The sequence below is a fragment of the Bos indicus x Bos taurus genome, chromosome 29 (genome assembly GCF_003369695.1).
Source record: "Bos indicus x Bos taurus breed Angus x Brahman F1 hybrid chromosome 29, Bos_hybrid_MaternalHap_v2.0, whole genome shotgun sequence".
Lineage (NCBI taxonomy): Eukaryota > Metazoa > Chordata > Mammalia > Artiodactyla > Bovidae > Bos > Bos indicus x Bos taurus.
In genome coordinates, this window is record NC_040104.1 from 1,722,003 (window position 1) to 1,737,591 (window position 15,589).

At 59.9% G+C, this 15,589-nt stretch overlaps 1 long non-coding RNA gene across 1 annotated transcript; it reads left to right on the forward strand.

The window, feature by feature from the left end:
- Window positions 1-3,447: 3,447 nt before the first annotated feature.
- LOC113886403 lies at window positions 3,448-9,914 on the forward strand. Its single transcript, XR_003509435.1, has 2 exons — window positions 3,448-4,802; window positions 8,657-9,914. It is a non-coding gene; the product is annotated as an uncharacterized LOC113886403 (long non-coding RNA).
- The last annotated feature ends 5,675 nt before the right edge of the window (window positions 9,915-15,589 follow it).

Here is a 15,589-nt window from a genome sequence, read left to right on the forward strand (position 1 = left end):
GGGGCTGGGGAGGACGGGGAGGCTGGGGGGCTGGCCCATTCTCGCGGTTGCCTCCTTCAGGCCTCCCGCTCCCCACTGTGACGGCGGGCGCCCCACCAGTGGGGCCTCCAGGGAGCGCCCTCCCCAGGTTGGGGGTAGCCTCTGGACCCCCAGCCGCAGTCTCCCTGGCCTGCCCCCTGTGCCTCAGGCCCTCGCCCACTCTGCACCTCCTCTCCGGGCCGAGTGTCTCTGAAGCAGGGGCCAAGGGAGCCTCCTCTCGGGCCAGCGGGGCCTCCTGGCCGGATGGCACTGGCACAGGGACGGACCCACAGGCCAAGTGGACGCTCGAGGCCGGGCGTCCACATCCCGCAGCAGCCGGGCCTCCCGCCTCTCGCCCTGAACCAACAAGGCCCCCTGACGCCTGGGGTCTGCAGCCCCAGAGCCGGGGCAGCAAAGCATTGTGTCTGCACCTGTCCTCATCCTGTCCTGGCAGGGTCAGCGCCCAGCGAGCCAGGCCAGCCTGGCTCTTGACCTGAGCCCCGCACTCTGGGAAGCAGTTCAGCTGAGCCTGGCCCAAACGCCCTGAAAGACCCACCCCCAACTGGCCAGGGTGCCGTTGCGTACCCGGGGCCTCCCCGTGGATCTCCCCCCTCGGATGCATCAGGACCCTGGCCCCTCGAGGTGGGGCCTGTGGCCTCCCCGGGCCTCGGGGCTCCAGTCGTGGTTCCTGAACCTGTGTTTTCATCGCAAAAGTGTAATAAACGTCTGCGGGCTGCCCTGCTGGTTGGCACAGGGAGCCCTCGCGGGGAGTGGTCTCTGGATGCCAGGCTGCTGAGCTGGGTGCACCCTGGCACGCTCCTTTGCCCACTCACCTGCCGGCCATGCTCCGCACGCAGCCCCGAGGGAAAGGCCAGGCCTGGCCCCACACGACTGTCTGCCCGAGGCCAGGACCAGGGAGCCACTCAGGGACCATGCCAGCTGGGGTGTCTGCTGCCACTCAGCCCCTGCGGGAGCACGGGGGCCAGAGGGGTGACGGGGGCTTGGGGGAGGGTGATGGAGGGGCTCAGGGGGTGGGTGATGGGGGGCCCAGGGGAGGGCGTCAGGGGGAGGGTGATGCGGGATGGGGGAGGATGATAGATGATGTGGGAAGGGTGATGGGGGTCCTGGTTAGGGTGCCATGCCACAAGACGTTCCACAGCACCAGCCACCCCTGGAGACTGTCCCAAGGCTCCCGGGGTGGGGGTGGGGCAGACCCCGGCCCTCCCTGTCTGTGTGCTAATTCCTTGGGCTCTGGCACCCTGGCCCACCACCAGCCTGCCCTCTGCAGAGAGACTGGAGCCCCAGCCTGCCCTTGGGCCTCTGACAGGCCCCACTCCTCCGTAAGTGAGGACTCGCTCAGCTGGGCCAGTGTTCGTTTACTCACACACACGTTTGGTGGGCACCTCCTGCGTGCGGGGCTCCGTGTGCCCGTGACCGACGACAGCTCGGGCCTGGCATGGAGCAGCGAGTCCGCGGGCACCAGCCAGAAGCTGCCTGAGGGCTGCGCTCCCCAAGTCCGGGGGGCCTGGTTCCCACACGACACAGTCCAGACACCTTAGAGGGCAAAGCGTGGGCAGGTGCCAGCCCCAGGCCTGGTCACCCCAGACGCTGACGTCACTAGCTGCTGGGGGCAGCAGGGGTCACTTCCCGGGGCAAGTGGAAGACAGGAAGCCCGCCCTGCCTGGGAGGCAGGCGCCACCGGCCCATCTCCCAGCCGGCTCCAGCCCGGAACCTCAACCAGGCCCCACCTGCTCCCGTGGGGTCTGCCAGCCCCACGCGCTCTGCTGAGGCCCGAATCCAGGATGAGGGCCAGGGAGCCTCAGACCACAGGTCAGGGGTCCCCTTGAACAGCCTGTGGTCACTGAATGGGGCCTGAGAGTCAGGGGTCAGAGACCAGTGACCAGGGGCTTTCAGAGCTCTGCTCCAAGAGGGCAAGAGCGTGGGACAGGGCGACGGGGCTGCAGATAGCAGGGTGGGCTGGAGGGTCAGCGGAGGCTGCTGGGGTTTGGGGCCTGAGAGCTGGGCTCAGGCCAGACTGAGAGCAGAGGGTGCTCAGCCGGCAGACTTGGGGGGATTTCCAAATCCACTGCTCACCAGAGGGGAGCCTTCGAGGGCCAAACGTCCAGCAAGGGACGTGTGGAACTCGGAGCGGAGGTCCTGGGTTCACCGCCTTCCCTCTGGGAAGCTTCCCTCTGACAGCCATTTCAGGGCACCCACTCTCACCCCTGCCCACCTAACAGAGCCAGCTGCTCTGACCGGCCAGCCCTCACCCACTCCTCCAGGAACCCGATCTTGGCCCACACCCTGGCACCCATGGGCTCCCAGTCACATTCAACATTTTGACCTGAGAGACCCTCGGGCTCCACTCACCACTCCCTCCCTCTCCAGTCACCAGTACAACCAGTTCCAGCCTGGACATAAGCTGCACGCTGGCTCTAGCCACATCAGGCTCTCTACAAACCCAAAATGCCAGGCAGGGCCTCCCTCTCACCTCTGCTCTTTTTTCCGAAAGTCCTTCCAGCCTCCGCATGGAGAACTCCTATTCATCCTTCAAAACCCTATTCAAATAAGATGAGCACTCAGGACTGGGACCATGTAATTAATTGGTCATATGCCCAGTTAATGACAATATAATTAAACAACCAGGATTCTTGAGAGTTAAGACAGGGCCCATGAGCACTTGTGCTGGGAAACCAGACTTAAAGTGGACTTACGGCCCCCTACCTACCATCCAAAGCTCGTTTCTCCCCTTAATGCATCTGATAGGCCCAAGGGTTAGGCACCGTCTGCTAGAGCCTGGAATCCCAGAAACAGGGCCCCCGTGTCAGCCATCTCTGTGGACAGCCTTGGTTTCACCATCCCAGCCTCTGCTGGGGACACTGAAATTGCTCAATCAGGAAGATTCTTGCTCCCCACTGACCCTCACAGAAGTCTTGGCAACTCAGTATAACAAAGAGTCAGCCAAGACCAGAGGAATGAGGTGCTTCTTCGAAGTCATGCAGAACTAGGAAAGACCCTGCCCACCGGGACCTTGGCCCCATTGGTGCCCACGTACGTTTCTGTCATCTGCATCATGGAAAATGGAAAGTCTTGACGGCACAGCCCTGTGTCCTAGCCCTGGTCCCAGACATGACTCACAATAGTTCAAATTCTACAAGCCACAGATGAAAGGGACATAGTGAGGCAGCATTTTGCTTCTTGGCCGGGGAATTTATTCAAAATGTTTTCTTGGCATTGAGCTTCCAATGATCAAACCAAGATGCTACAAAATTGTTAGGTTACGAGTTGGATGGGTGGGCGGTGGATGGATGGACGGATGGATGGGAGAATGGATAAGGATATAGTAGAGGAGTGGGTAGATGGCTGGATGGATGGCTGGATGGCGGATCAGTAGTGGCTGGTGGATGGACAGAGGGATGAATGGATGGATGGGTGGGTGGGTGGATGGGTGAATGGATGGATGGTAGATGGTGAATGGAGGGGTGGACGCATGGTTGGAGGGGTGAGTGTAGAAGAGGGGACAGCTGTGGACATGTGAATGGCTAGGTGGGTGGATGAGGGGTTGGTGGATACCTGGAAGGGTAGATGGACAGCTGAATGGAGGATCGAATGGATACTCGATTAGCACTTTCTCTGCTCAAAAGGCTGTAAGTCTGAGTCACAGAGAGTGACTGGAGAGGTACCCTCCACCCTGAGGCTGTGGACTGCAGGGACGCGCACGCCGTGCAGCTTCTCAATCCCCAAATAAGGTGGACAAAGTCCACTCTGGCCGCCTGGGGAGCAGGAAGCCCGGGTGGGGTGGGAGGCCCTGCTCCCGGGGCTGAAGTCAGTTCCTTCGTTTCTAAACAATGGGCCTGGCCTGATCCTTGCCCTCCACCGCCCTGCTCCACCCAGGCCGCCTCCACCTCTGACAGGGTGCCGGGGCTCTCGGGGCTGGACGCCAGGGAGCTGGGGGTTGGGGGGCTGGAAAGCAGAAAAAGGGCCCGGCGGTGGAAAAGGTGCTGCTCCCCTGGGTATGGCTCCCGGCCGGGCTCCGGCTGCCCTGGCTGCCCGCAGGCTTAGGGAGGGACCAGCCTCTCTGCAGGGCCTGGGGAGGACTTGGGGCTCCCCCACACTGCCTGGAGCTCTCCTTGGTCCCTTCTCCATGTCCGTTTCCTTCAGGTCACTCATCTGAAGGCCCAACAGCCCCCTTCTCTCTCCTCCGTCCCCTTCCTATTGCTGGCCCTTCCCCGGTTCCCCGCCTCTCCCCCGCCACGGCCAGCCTGGACTCTGCCTCCCTCCCAGAGACCACCAGCTGGCAAGAGAGGAGACTGGCCATGGGGTAGAGTCCAGGCCTGACCCAAAGGCCAGAAGAGGACGGAAGGTGGGGAGGGGAAAACCACGTCAGCCCCTCATCCACGGCGTCCGACAGCGGCTCCTAGGATCCATCACTCAGCTGCGAATCTCCCGGACCTGCGCAGAGGCTGCCGGGCCCGCCCCACCTCCGTGTCGCTGGGAGGCTGTGCCCGCAACCCCCAGGAAAGAGGGCCCTGCCCTGTGAGATCCAGGACTCAGGACCTCATCCCCCATCCAGGCAGAGGCCAAGCCCCAGGCAGAGTGAGGTCCACCTGTGAACCAGGCTGGCTGGTCTGGGAGGGTCCAGGAGGGCAGAGTGAGGAGTCCAAGACTCCAGCCCCAAGGTGGGGGCCACAGAGGGGCGATCCTTTCAGCCCCTTTCAGCTGCTGCCTAGGTGACACAGCCAGCCCACGGGTACGGACGACACTTCTGGGCTGTTATCGAATCAGTGAGTGAGAGGATGGGTCGTGGATGGTGGATGGAGGGTGGAGGGAGGGATGGATGGTGATGATGGATGATGGAGGGATGGAGGATGATGGATGGATGGTGGATGGATGGATGGTGGATGGAGGATGATGGATGATGGATGGATGGTGGATGGTGGATGGAGGGATGGATGGTGGATGGATAGTGGATGGATGGAGGATGATGGATGGATGGTGGATGGAGGGATGATGGATGGATGGTTGATGGAGGGATGGTGGATGGATGGTGGATGGATGGATGATGGATGGTGGATGGAGGGTGGATGGAGGGATGGCTGATGGATGATGGCTGGATGATGGATGGATGGTGGATGATGGATGGATGGTGGATGGTGGATGGAGGGATGGATGTGGATGGATGGATGGATGGTGGATGATGGATGGATGGTGGATGGAGGGATGGATGGTGGCTAGACATGTACCACCGGACCGTAAGGCAGACTGGCAGAGATACAGAGGAGCAGCCCCTCCCACACTGGTGTGCACACACCACACACACACATACACACACACACCACACACACACACAACACGCACAACACGTAACACACACACACACACACACACGTGCAGCAGGCTCCCTGGTCAAGGCTTCCAGAGCTGTCCCTCCTTTAGTCTTTGGTGACCAGGCAGACCCAGGGCCAGGGTCCCAGAGCCTGCCCAGCAGCCCCTGGGTTCCTCCTGCTCGCCGCAGGGAGCCGCACGGTGTCTAGCACCTGCTAATCTCCTCTGACCCTGGCAACCTTGAGGTAAGGGCATCCTCGGGGACCCTCGGCAGCCCAGAGGGGGCCCAGGAAGGGTGCCCAGGCAGGCCTTGGTCCTGGGGTGGCTCCACCCAGTGCTGAGACCCAGAGAGCCGGGCTCGGTGTGACCAGGCCCCTTGCAGGAGGGTCTCAGGCCTGGCTCAGCGGCCCCAGGAGACAAGCAGCTGCAGGCCCAGCCTGTTGCTAGGATTAGCGCCCAGATTAACCCACCAAGTTTCCAGAGTCCCGGTGTCAGGCTCACCGGTGCTATAGAAACCTGGCTGGGCTTCGTGGGTGGGACGGGCTCGGTGGGTGTGGGGCTCTCCCCTCCAGACCCAGACGCAGCACCCCTCCAAGCAGGGATCAGGCCTCCCTGGGCCTGAGCTCACACCCCGGCCTGTGGGGCGCCCTCCTCCTCAGTGCTCCTTGCCCAGGGAAGTCTTAGGTTTCCAGAATCAGCTGTTTTCCAGATACTGGAATGAAAACGAATGACCGAATTGCTCTGTGCCTGCAGTGGAAACACAGAGCACTTCCCGCCTCCCCCCACCGCCCCCATCCCGGCCCATTTCTTAACACAGAAAATAGCTGAGCCGATTCACCCCGGGGGCCAAAGCACACCTTGGAGCCTCACTCCCGAGGCCCAGCCCAAGGGCTGCCTCCTCAGGTCCCCTCTTTCCGCACCCGCTCTCCACCCGCCTCTGCTCTGGGCAGGGCATGGGCCAGCCCTGCTGGCCAGGAGTCTGGGGCCTGGGGCCAGCCCTCACTGGTGTGGCGGCCAGGACGTGGGGCCATCAAGGAGGGAGACACTAAGAGTTCCTGCAAACATCTCCAGGCTGGCCCGAAGCGGGTACCATGCCCGGGTGGGTGGGATGGAGCTAAAACAGCAGGCAGGAAGAAGCCCCTTCCCCAGGTCACCTGCCCAGGGCCCACCCAGCAGCACTATCTACCTCCAGGCCTCTTTCATCGACGTCCCGGGTCCAGTCCCGTGTCGGCCCCGCGCCCCGCCTGGGCCTCTCAGATCCTGCTGCGTCGTGGCCCCTCCTTCACTCCGTCAGGGCAATCATATCCCTCCAGGGGCTCCAAAAGTACCTGGGATGCATCCTTCCTGGACACCTCCAGCCCCTGGCAAAGGCCCTCAGCCCCACCTCCAGCCCCTTGAGACTGATCGCCTCGGCCTCCTTCGCCAAGCCCCCCGCGCCTGGCTTTGGCCCCGGCCCCTTCGGGCTGTTGACTCAGCATCCTCTGACACTGAGATCAGACCCTCCACTAGCCCCTGCCTCATCCTTCTCAGAGCCTCCCAGGCCAGTTCTCCAAGCCCCGCTCCCTACCCAGGTGGCCTCATGGCCCCCTCCTTGACCACCACCCCCCTGAGGAGCCACATCGCTCCCACGCGGGGCTTGGCACCTGAAGCTCGAGGCGCTGCTCAGTCTTATCCCAGAGGTCCATGGAGCACTTGGTGCTGAATGGACAGGTGGATGGGCAGATGCATGGGTGGTGGATGAATGGACGGATGGATGGATGGGGGTGGGTGGATGGATGGATGGATGGGTGGATGGATGGACGGATGGATGGGTGGATGGATGGATGGGTGGATGGATGGATGGATGGATGGGTGGGTGGATGGATGGGTGGGTGGATGGATGGGTGGATGGATGGACGGGTGGATGGATGGATGGATGGATGGGTGGGTGGATGGATGGGTGGGTGGATGGATGGGTGGATGGGTGGATGGATGGATGGGTGGATGGATGGGTGGATGGTTGGATGGATGGGTGGATGGATGGGTGGATGGGTGGGTGGATGGGTGGATGGATGGGTGGATGGGTGGATGGATGGACAGGTGGATGGATGGATGGATGGACGGGTGGATGGATGGATGGATGGATGGATGGATGGATGGGTGGATGGGTGGATGGTTGGATGGATGGGTGGATGGATGGAGGTATAGATGGATGGGTGGATGGATGGGTGGATGGATGAATGGACGGATGGATGGATGGGGGTGTGGGAAGTGTGTGTGGATGGATAGATGGATGGATAGACGGATGGGTGGGTGGGTGGATGGATGGATGGATGGATGGGTGGATGGATGGGTGGATGGATGAACGGATGGATGGATGGGGGTGTGGGAGGTGGGTGGATGGATAGATGGATGGATAGATGGATGGAGGTGAGTGGATGGAGGGATGGGTGGATGGATGGGTGGATTGATGAATGGATGGGTGGATGGATGGGGGGTGGATGGATGGATGGATGGATGGGGGGGTTGGTGGGTGGATGGACGGATGGATGGATAGATGGATGGGGGTGAGTGGATGGAGGGATGGGTGGATGGATGGGTGGATGGATTGGGGGTGGATGGGCGGATGGATGGGTGGATGGATGGATGGGGGGTAGATGGGTGGATGGATGAATGGACAGATGGATGGATGGGGGTGTGGGAAGTGCGTGGATGGATAGATGGATGGGTGGGTGAGTGGATGGATGGATGGATGGATGAACGGATGGATGGATGGATGGATGGATGAACGGATGGATGGATGGATGGATGGATGAACGGATGGATGGATGGATGGGTGGGTGGGTGGATGGGTGGGTGGATGGATGGACGGATGGATGGATAGATGGATGGGGGTGAGTGGATGGAGGGATGTGTGGATAGATAGGTGGATTGATGAACGGATGGGTGGATGGATGGGGGGTGGATGGACGGATGGATCGGTGGATGGATGGGTGGTGGATGAATGGACGGATGGATGGATGGGGGGTGGGTGGACGGATGGACGGATGGATGGATAGATGGATGGGGGTGAGTGGATGGAGGGATGGGTGGATGGATGGGTGGATGGATGGGGGGTGGGTGGACGGATGGACGGATGGATGGATAGATGGATGGGGGTGAGTGGATGGAGGGATGGGTGGATGGATGGGTGGATGGATTGGGGGTAGATGGATGGAGGGATGGGTGGATGGGTGGGTGGATGGGGGGTGGATGGGGGTAGATGCACAGGCCGGCACATGGATGCTTCATGCCCAGCCTCTCGGCCGTGACCTCCCATTTCTGTTCTCTCCAGCTACCTGCTCTGGCCGCACGCCTCCGCCGCTGCTGCAGCTTCTTAAACCTCTGGAAGTTGCCTGTGGGTTGGGTACTCAGAATGCTCTCTTTGACCTCCTCACCCTCACCCACATGTGCAGACCCAGCCCTTCAGAAGATGCAGACGCACTTGTTCTGCCATTTCTCAAACGCTCCAGGCCCCCCTCCTGCACCGTGCTCTGCTCCTGAGATGAAGACCCCCACACGGAGAGGGCCTGCCCACCTCGAGGCTCCTGGAACCCCTTCACTCTCCACGCCCCGTGGCAGGGCTCAGCCCTGCCCTCCCCTCTGCCCTGACAGGTCCTGGTTGCCTGGGGCAATGCTGCATCTCCTTGCTGGCTCCGGTCAGCGGCCGGGCCCCTGTCACCTGCTCGCCTGTCTCTCAGGATTGCCTCTCCACCACCCCGTCACACTGCAAGCTGCGTGCATGTGGGGCCCTTCTGGTCTCACCGCTGAGCGAATGTCCAGCTTCAGGAGGGAAGGAGTCCTTTGTGGGGTCCTCACCAGGTGAGGCAGAGTGGGTGAGGCGAGTGGTGGGCACTGCAGCCGGCTCTCCTGATGACTGGAGTCACCTTGCCACACAGCCAGGGCTCTGTGCCTGCGGCTCCTTCCTTCCTTCCTTCCTCCCGAAGAAGCATCTCAAACACCTCCGCTCTCCCCCTCTTTCCCCTGCAGCCCCATCTCCCTCCGTGGCCCTTCCTGCTGGCAGACCAGCTCTCACTCCCCAGCCCAAGCCCACTGTGCCTCCCGTCAGCCACCAAGGTTGCTTCCCCCGACTGCCCCTGTCCAGAGATGGCTCAGCTCTCTCCTCCTTGGGGTGAGCTCAATGCTGGGAACAGGGCGTGCTGTGAGCTCTGTTAGTGGGGCTGAGAGGGTTCTGGGGTGGCCCCTGTGCCCGGCCCCCGTCCCGTGCCATCTTGGTAGGCAGGTCCCCAGGCCTCTCCCTGCCCAGCCCACCTGCCATTTGAGGGCCAAAGCCTGGGGAGGGTCCGAGCCTTGCGGGGCCCTCCTGACCGGGCAACAGGATGGGGAGGTTGGCCCCCCCAGCCTTGCCCCCCAGCCTTCCCAGCACGGATCCAGTCCTGGGCTCCACCTCTCGCCCTCAGAGACCTGGCCCTGAGCTGCCTGCAGGCCAAGCGTTTAAAAGTGACGCCTGTTGTGCAGGGAACGTCACAGGGCCTGGGGCCAGAGCCGAGCGGGGTCATTTTTTTTATTATTATTAAAAAGTAAAACCTAAACCAAGAAAACAAAGTGATTAAGTTTCTCCTCAGAGCAGCGGGCCCATGAGGACTGGGACGCCCAGCTCCCTGGCGCGCCGACCCTCCACTACTCGCGGGAAGCAAGCGGACTGTGTACACAAACAGGAAGTGACTGGTTTTCCCCAAATGTGAGGGCTGGGCTGGGGTCCCCAGGAGCATGGGCTGGCTGGAGCCAGAAGCCCGGCTGGGTGGGCTGCCTGCATCCTCAAGGAAACCCTCAAGGGAGACCCCTCAAGGGAGACCCCTGGCCTCTGACCCCCGGGCCAGGGAGATGGGGTGTCCAAGGATTGGGGCTCCGGCACATGGCCCCCCACCACGGTGGAGCTCAGTTACTCCATGTGGGCTGCCTGACCCCCTAGAGGACACGTGAGTGTGAGCGGGGCTCCGTGGGGGTGAGGGGGCAGGGATGCTGGCGGGCATCCTGCAAGCCAGCAGGGGTCACCTGCACCCCTTCCTGCCTGCTGCCCCATGGCTGGATTAGATTCTGGGCCAGGAAGAAGGGTGCCCCCTCCCAGCCCTGGGGTCCTCCTGGGGCCTGTCTGTGGAGTTCGGTTGAAAGTGGGGATGATCCGAGAGGAAATGTGTGCTGCCCCGCAAGGCACCGCCATGAGAGAGGCCCCCGCCTGATGTGAAGGGGAGGCGAGGTGGTCCCAGGAGGAGATCCAGGGTCAGGGGCTAGTGGAGCCCTGTCAGCCTGGGGCAGGAGTGAGCTCCCTGTCAGCAGAGCACTGAAAGGGAAGCTTGCCTAGAGAGGCCCAGAGCAGGCTGGGCTCTGCAGAGAGCCCCTCTCAAAGCCCCGTTGAGACGCGGGCTTGGGGGTGGTGGGGACAGCATGGCTGGGACACCCTGGTCGGCATGCGGCAGGCGCTCGGGGCAGACGAGGAGGTTCTGAGCCGGCCACTCTCGGGGACAGGCCCTGAGTGTGAGCGGCCAGGCGCCCACCAGCATCTGCTACGCTCCCCCCAAAGAGCCACAGCAAGAAAGCTTACCCGGATGAGAGATTCGGCCTCAGGGCTCAGTGCCTGAAGGTGCGGCCCGGCCTGCCGGGGCCTGAGAGCCAGCGTCTCGTCCAGCGGGCTTCTCCCCAGACAGAGCGAGCTCCTGGGGCAGCCAGGAGGCCTGGAGCTGGGGAGCAGGCTTCCTGCATTTCCTGGCGGGTCAGGGTTCACGATAGCCTCCCTGTCCATGCCCGCTGTGAGCAGAATAAGAGGTGACTTTAAAAAATAAAATGAAACTTGATTTGATATCTGAGTGTGGTTGACTTCCAGAGCTGATACTTTCAGGTGTAGGACTCCGTTATACATATACACGTATCTTATTCTTTTTCAAATTCTTTCCCCATTTAGGTTGTTCCGTGATACTGAGCAGAGTTCCTTGTGTATGCAGTAGGTCCTTGTTGGGTGTTTACATATAGTAGTGTGTACAGGGGGGCTTCTCTGGTGGCTCAGTGGTAAAGAATCTGCCTGCAATGCAGGAGACCCAGGTTTGATCCCTGGGTTGGGAAGATCCCCTGCAGGAGGGCATGGCAAATCTCTCTAGTTTTCTTGGCTGGAGAATTCCGTGGACAGAGGAGCCTGGCGGGCTAGGGTCCACAGGGTCGCAGAGACGGACACGACTGAGACCCTAAGTAGCAGCAGCAGTGAGCACATGCCTACCCCATTCCCGAAGGCTCCCTCCCCCAGCCCTACGCGCTGATGACTGTAAATTCACTCTCTAAATCTGAGAGTCTGTTTCTGTTTTGTAAGTAAGTTCATTTGTATCATTTCTTTCCGCAGTCTGCATAGAAGCGATATCCTATGGTATCTGTCCTTCTCTGTCTGACTTCACTCAACATGATGGAAGCGATATCCTATGGTATCTGTCTTTCTCTGTCTGACTTCACTCAATACGATGCGCTCTGGGCCCGCCCACCTTGCTGCCAATGGCATCCTTTCCTTCTTTCCCACAGCTGAGTAATATTCCGTTGTATGTAGTACCACACCTTTTCCATCCGTTCCTCTGTCGATGGACACTTACGTAAGAGGCGAGTTTAATGGGCATGCCTTCAATAGCAGGGCAGAGCAAGGTTTAGCCGGCAAGACGTGAGAACATGTCACAGGGAAACCAGATTTAGGACGGGGTGCCACTGACACCAGGATGGAGCTGTCGCCCGGCGGGGACAGATAGGACCTGGGATAGACCCGGGTGTTCACGCAGAGAGCCTCAGACCACAGAGAACACTGGGAAGTTACAGCAACAGAGTGTGCCCTACCAAGTCCTCCCGGAAAGGGGCCAAAGAGGAATTACCTTCAAAACTCTTGAGGAAACTCACAAGCCATTTGAAATGAAACTGGATTAAAAAGAAAAGCTACATTTACAAGAAAAGCTGCACACAGAGATTGACATAAAGCAGCTTTACACAGAATCATCAGATGCAGAAGCAGCCAAGATGCCCTCTCATGGGCACAGAATCATCAGATGCAGGAGCAGCCAAGATGCCCTTTCACGGGCAAGTAGATGAATAAACTGGGCCTTCAGGACAATGGACTGTTATTACTCAGTAATATGGAGAAATGAGCTATCAGGTCACGAAAGACATGGAGGAAACGTGAATGTGCACGACTGCGGGGGAGAAGCTGGTCTGAGAAGGCCACGCGTGGTCTGAGCCAGACCACGTGACATTCTGGAAAAGGCGGGACAACGGAGACAGTGAAAGGCTCAGCGGCTGCGGGGGTTTAGGGCGGGTGGGGGATGGGCAGGCAGAGCTGGAGGATTTTCAGGGGAGTGAGACTATTTCTCGGGACCCCACGATGATGTCACCATGAGCACCCACCTTTATATGTCTATCCAAGCCCAAGAATGCTCAACTCCAAGGGTGAGCCCTGGTGGGAAGTGTGAACGTCATTACCTACAACAATGTCTCAATATGAGTTCACTGATGTTGACCAGTTCTCCCCGGAGAGCAAGGTGTGAATGGTGGGGGTGTGTTGTGTGTGGTGGGCAGGGGGGTAGAGGGGCCTCTGAACACTCTGCGAAGTTTTCTCGTAACCTCATCTGAGGGCTGTCAGGGGCCGATGCAGCACAAACCGTCTCACAGCCCGCCTGTGTGGGTCCCTCGCGCCTGTGCTCTCTGTCTTAACGCGCAGAGAAAATGAGACACAGCGGATGTGAACGCGGAGCTGCTCCCCAGCCCTGCCCTGGGACCTCCATATCCCGTTATTCTTGCCTCGGTACCCCTTGACATTCTTGAACATTATAGAGGATCCCAAAGACTGTTAGTTGATAGAGAGTGGCATCTCCTGAGATTTTCCGGATTAGACGTTAACACTAACGCATGGAAATGTTCTCAAATAGTTGAATTTTTAAAAATTAAAAAACAAAATATTCTAAGCATTTCTCTGGTGATCCAGTGGCTAAGACTTCACCTTCCACCGCAAGTGATGTGGGTTTGATTCCTGGTCGGGGAACTAAGATCCTGCATGCCTTGCAGCCAAAAAAAAAAAAAAAAAAAAGAATGAAACAGAAACAGCATTGTAGCAAATTCAATAAAGACTTAAAAAAAATGGTCCACGTGGAAATATCTTTAAAAATACTCTGAGTGAATACAAAGTCACAAGATACTCCATATTAACATAAGGTACCTTTTTAAACAAAAAAGTCAGTAAGCTTTTCCGCACACAGCATGTTTAGTGGGAAGAGTGGCGTGGCTTCAGGCTTGGGAAAGCTCTGTGGCTGGGAGCTGACTGCTGTCACTCAGCATCATCCCGTTGCCCGTGGAGACGCGGTCTCTGGGGAGAGGGAGGGTCACTCAGCGGACTTCTCAGGTGTGCTCGGGCTTCCTTTCTGATGCGGCGCCCAGACTCGACAGGGGTGGGTTCTCAAAAGTGAGCTGTACTGTGGGGTCTGAAGCCCCATCAGCAGCCTCTCCAGGCACTGTGTTTTTTTGAAAACCCCTCCACCAGGGAGATGAAAGAAATGATGAACAAGCAGAAGGGGGACGGAGCAGAAACCTCGGCGACACCCGGTGACGCCAGGAGCTGGGTTGGGACCTTCGCCGCCCTTCATTCCACGTAAACGTAGGTGGATTCGGGAAACTCCCCACCACACATGCAGTTTTGGCTGTAAATCTAAAGTTGCTCCAAAGCAAAGTTGGGGGGGAAACGCCACCGGCTGCCTGGCTCTCAGAGGACACTTCCCTGTATGTGGCCACTGGGGCGTGCCGGGCCCCAGGTTAGGCAGGAGCACCCAAGGTCATGCTCTCCAGGGTTGAGAGCGAAAACTCAGGTCCGGGAATGCCGCCGCCTGGCTCTTCGGGCTCTTTCGGGACTGGAACGCCGCCGTGTGCATGTGCCCCAGATTCTGCTCGGAAGTTCAAAGGGGATCGCCGGCAGCGGACCCCACAGGCTGTTTCCCTCAAGGTGACAGGACGGTCCTTCTCCTTGGAGAGCACAGCCAGCACATGCGGGCTGGTGGTCCCTGAGCCTGGAACTCAGGCCGCCCAGCGAGGGCGTCTCCAGGGGGTGCCGGCTGCTGCCTCGAGCCCCGCTGCTGTGTTCGCAGAGTATCAAGACACACTCCAGAGTCCAGCTTCGTGGGATTAATAAAGTTTACTACTTTGTCAAGTGCGTTCTCAAGTGCTGCTGGCCGCCGGCCTAGGCGCCTGCTCTGCGGCTGCCTCTTAGAGCAGAGGCCAGCAGGCTGGGAGACCCTCACTCCAGTCTCCCCCCTGAACTGCCGCCCCCCGGCCCCTGTCCCAGGCAAACTCCCCTCCTATAAAGATATCTGGCGGGAGAGCATCTGCAGCCCCCTCCCTCTTCTCTTTGCATCCACCCCACCGTCGCCGCCTGTCCGCCCTCCTGATTCAATTGTCCTCGGCCTTCAAGGCCTTCTATGATCCTCTCCTCTTCCAGGGAGCCCTCCTTGACCAGCTTCACCTGGAGGAGTGCAATTCCTGGAGCTCCCATGGCCCATCCTTCTCCTCCATGTGTTTCTGGCTGCCCCCAAGTCCGGTGTGAACTTCTCAGGACAGAGTCCCCCGCACCCCTCATACCTCCCCTTTGTCCACCCTGAGCTCCTGCACGGCTGTTGCTGCTGCATGAGCCTTGCCTGCCAGCCTGGCAGTGGCCGCACTCCTTTGGTTCTGGGAATTCTTTTGACTCCCTGGTGAAGTGCTGGGAGAAGAGCCCGGCCTCTGTGCTAATTGCAAGCAGAGCATGCAGGGAGACTGCGGCCCATGCTGGACGGCTGGCCCCACATCCCTCGTCTGGGGCACCCTCAGGTACGATCTTCCTCGAGTGTCACAGGGAAGCAGGCCTGAAATCCTGGGGTGCTGGGGAGGCTTCCACAAAGCTCGCGGTGGGCGGGAGTGACCAGGATTAGGGGGCCTGAGGCCCCTCGGGCTTCCTTCCCCAGGAGCCCCAGGCCAGGCTGGGCCGGGAGGTGCATGCTCCAGAGGTGCCAGGCCCAAAGCAGCCGCTTTTCTTCAGTTGCCCCCGAAAGTGGTTCTCACCGGCAAGGTCCCTATCGCCCGCAGGATGGGGTGCCTAGCCCTTGACACTGCGCTCAAGGCATCTCTCAGACGTCCTTGGCCTGAGAGACCCCACCTGCATGGGAGGGCCCGGTCCAGTTGAGAGAACAGACTTGGCACCGACCTTGGCACCGACCTGGCCCACGCC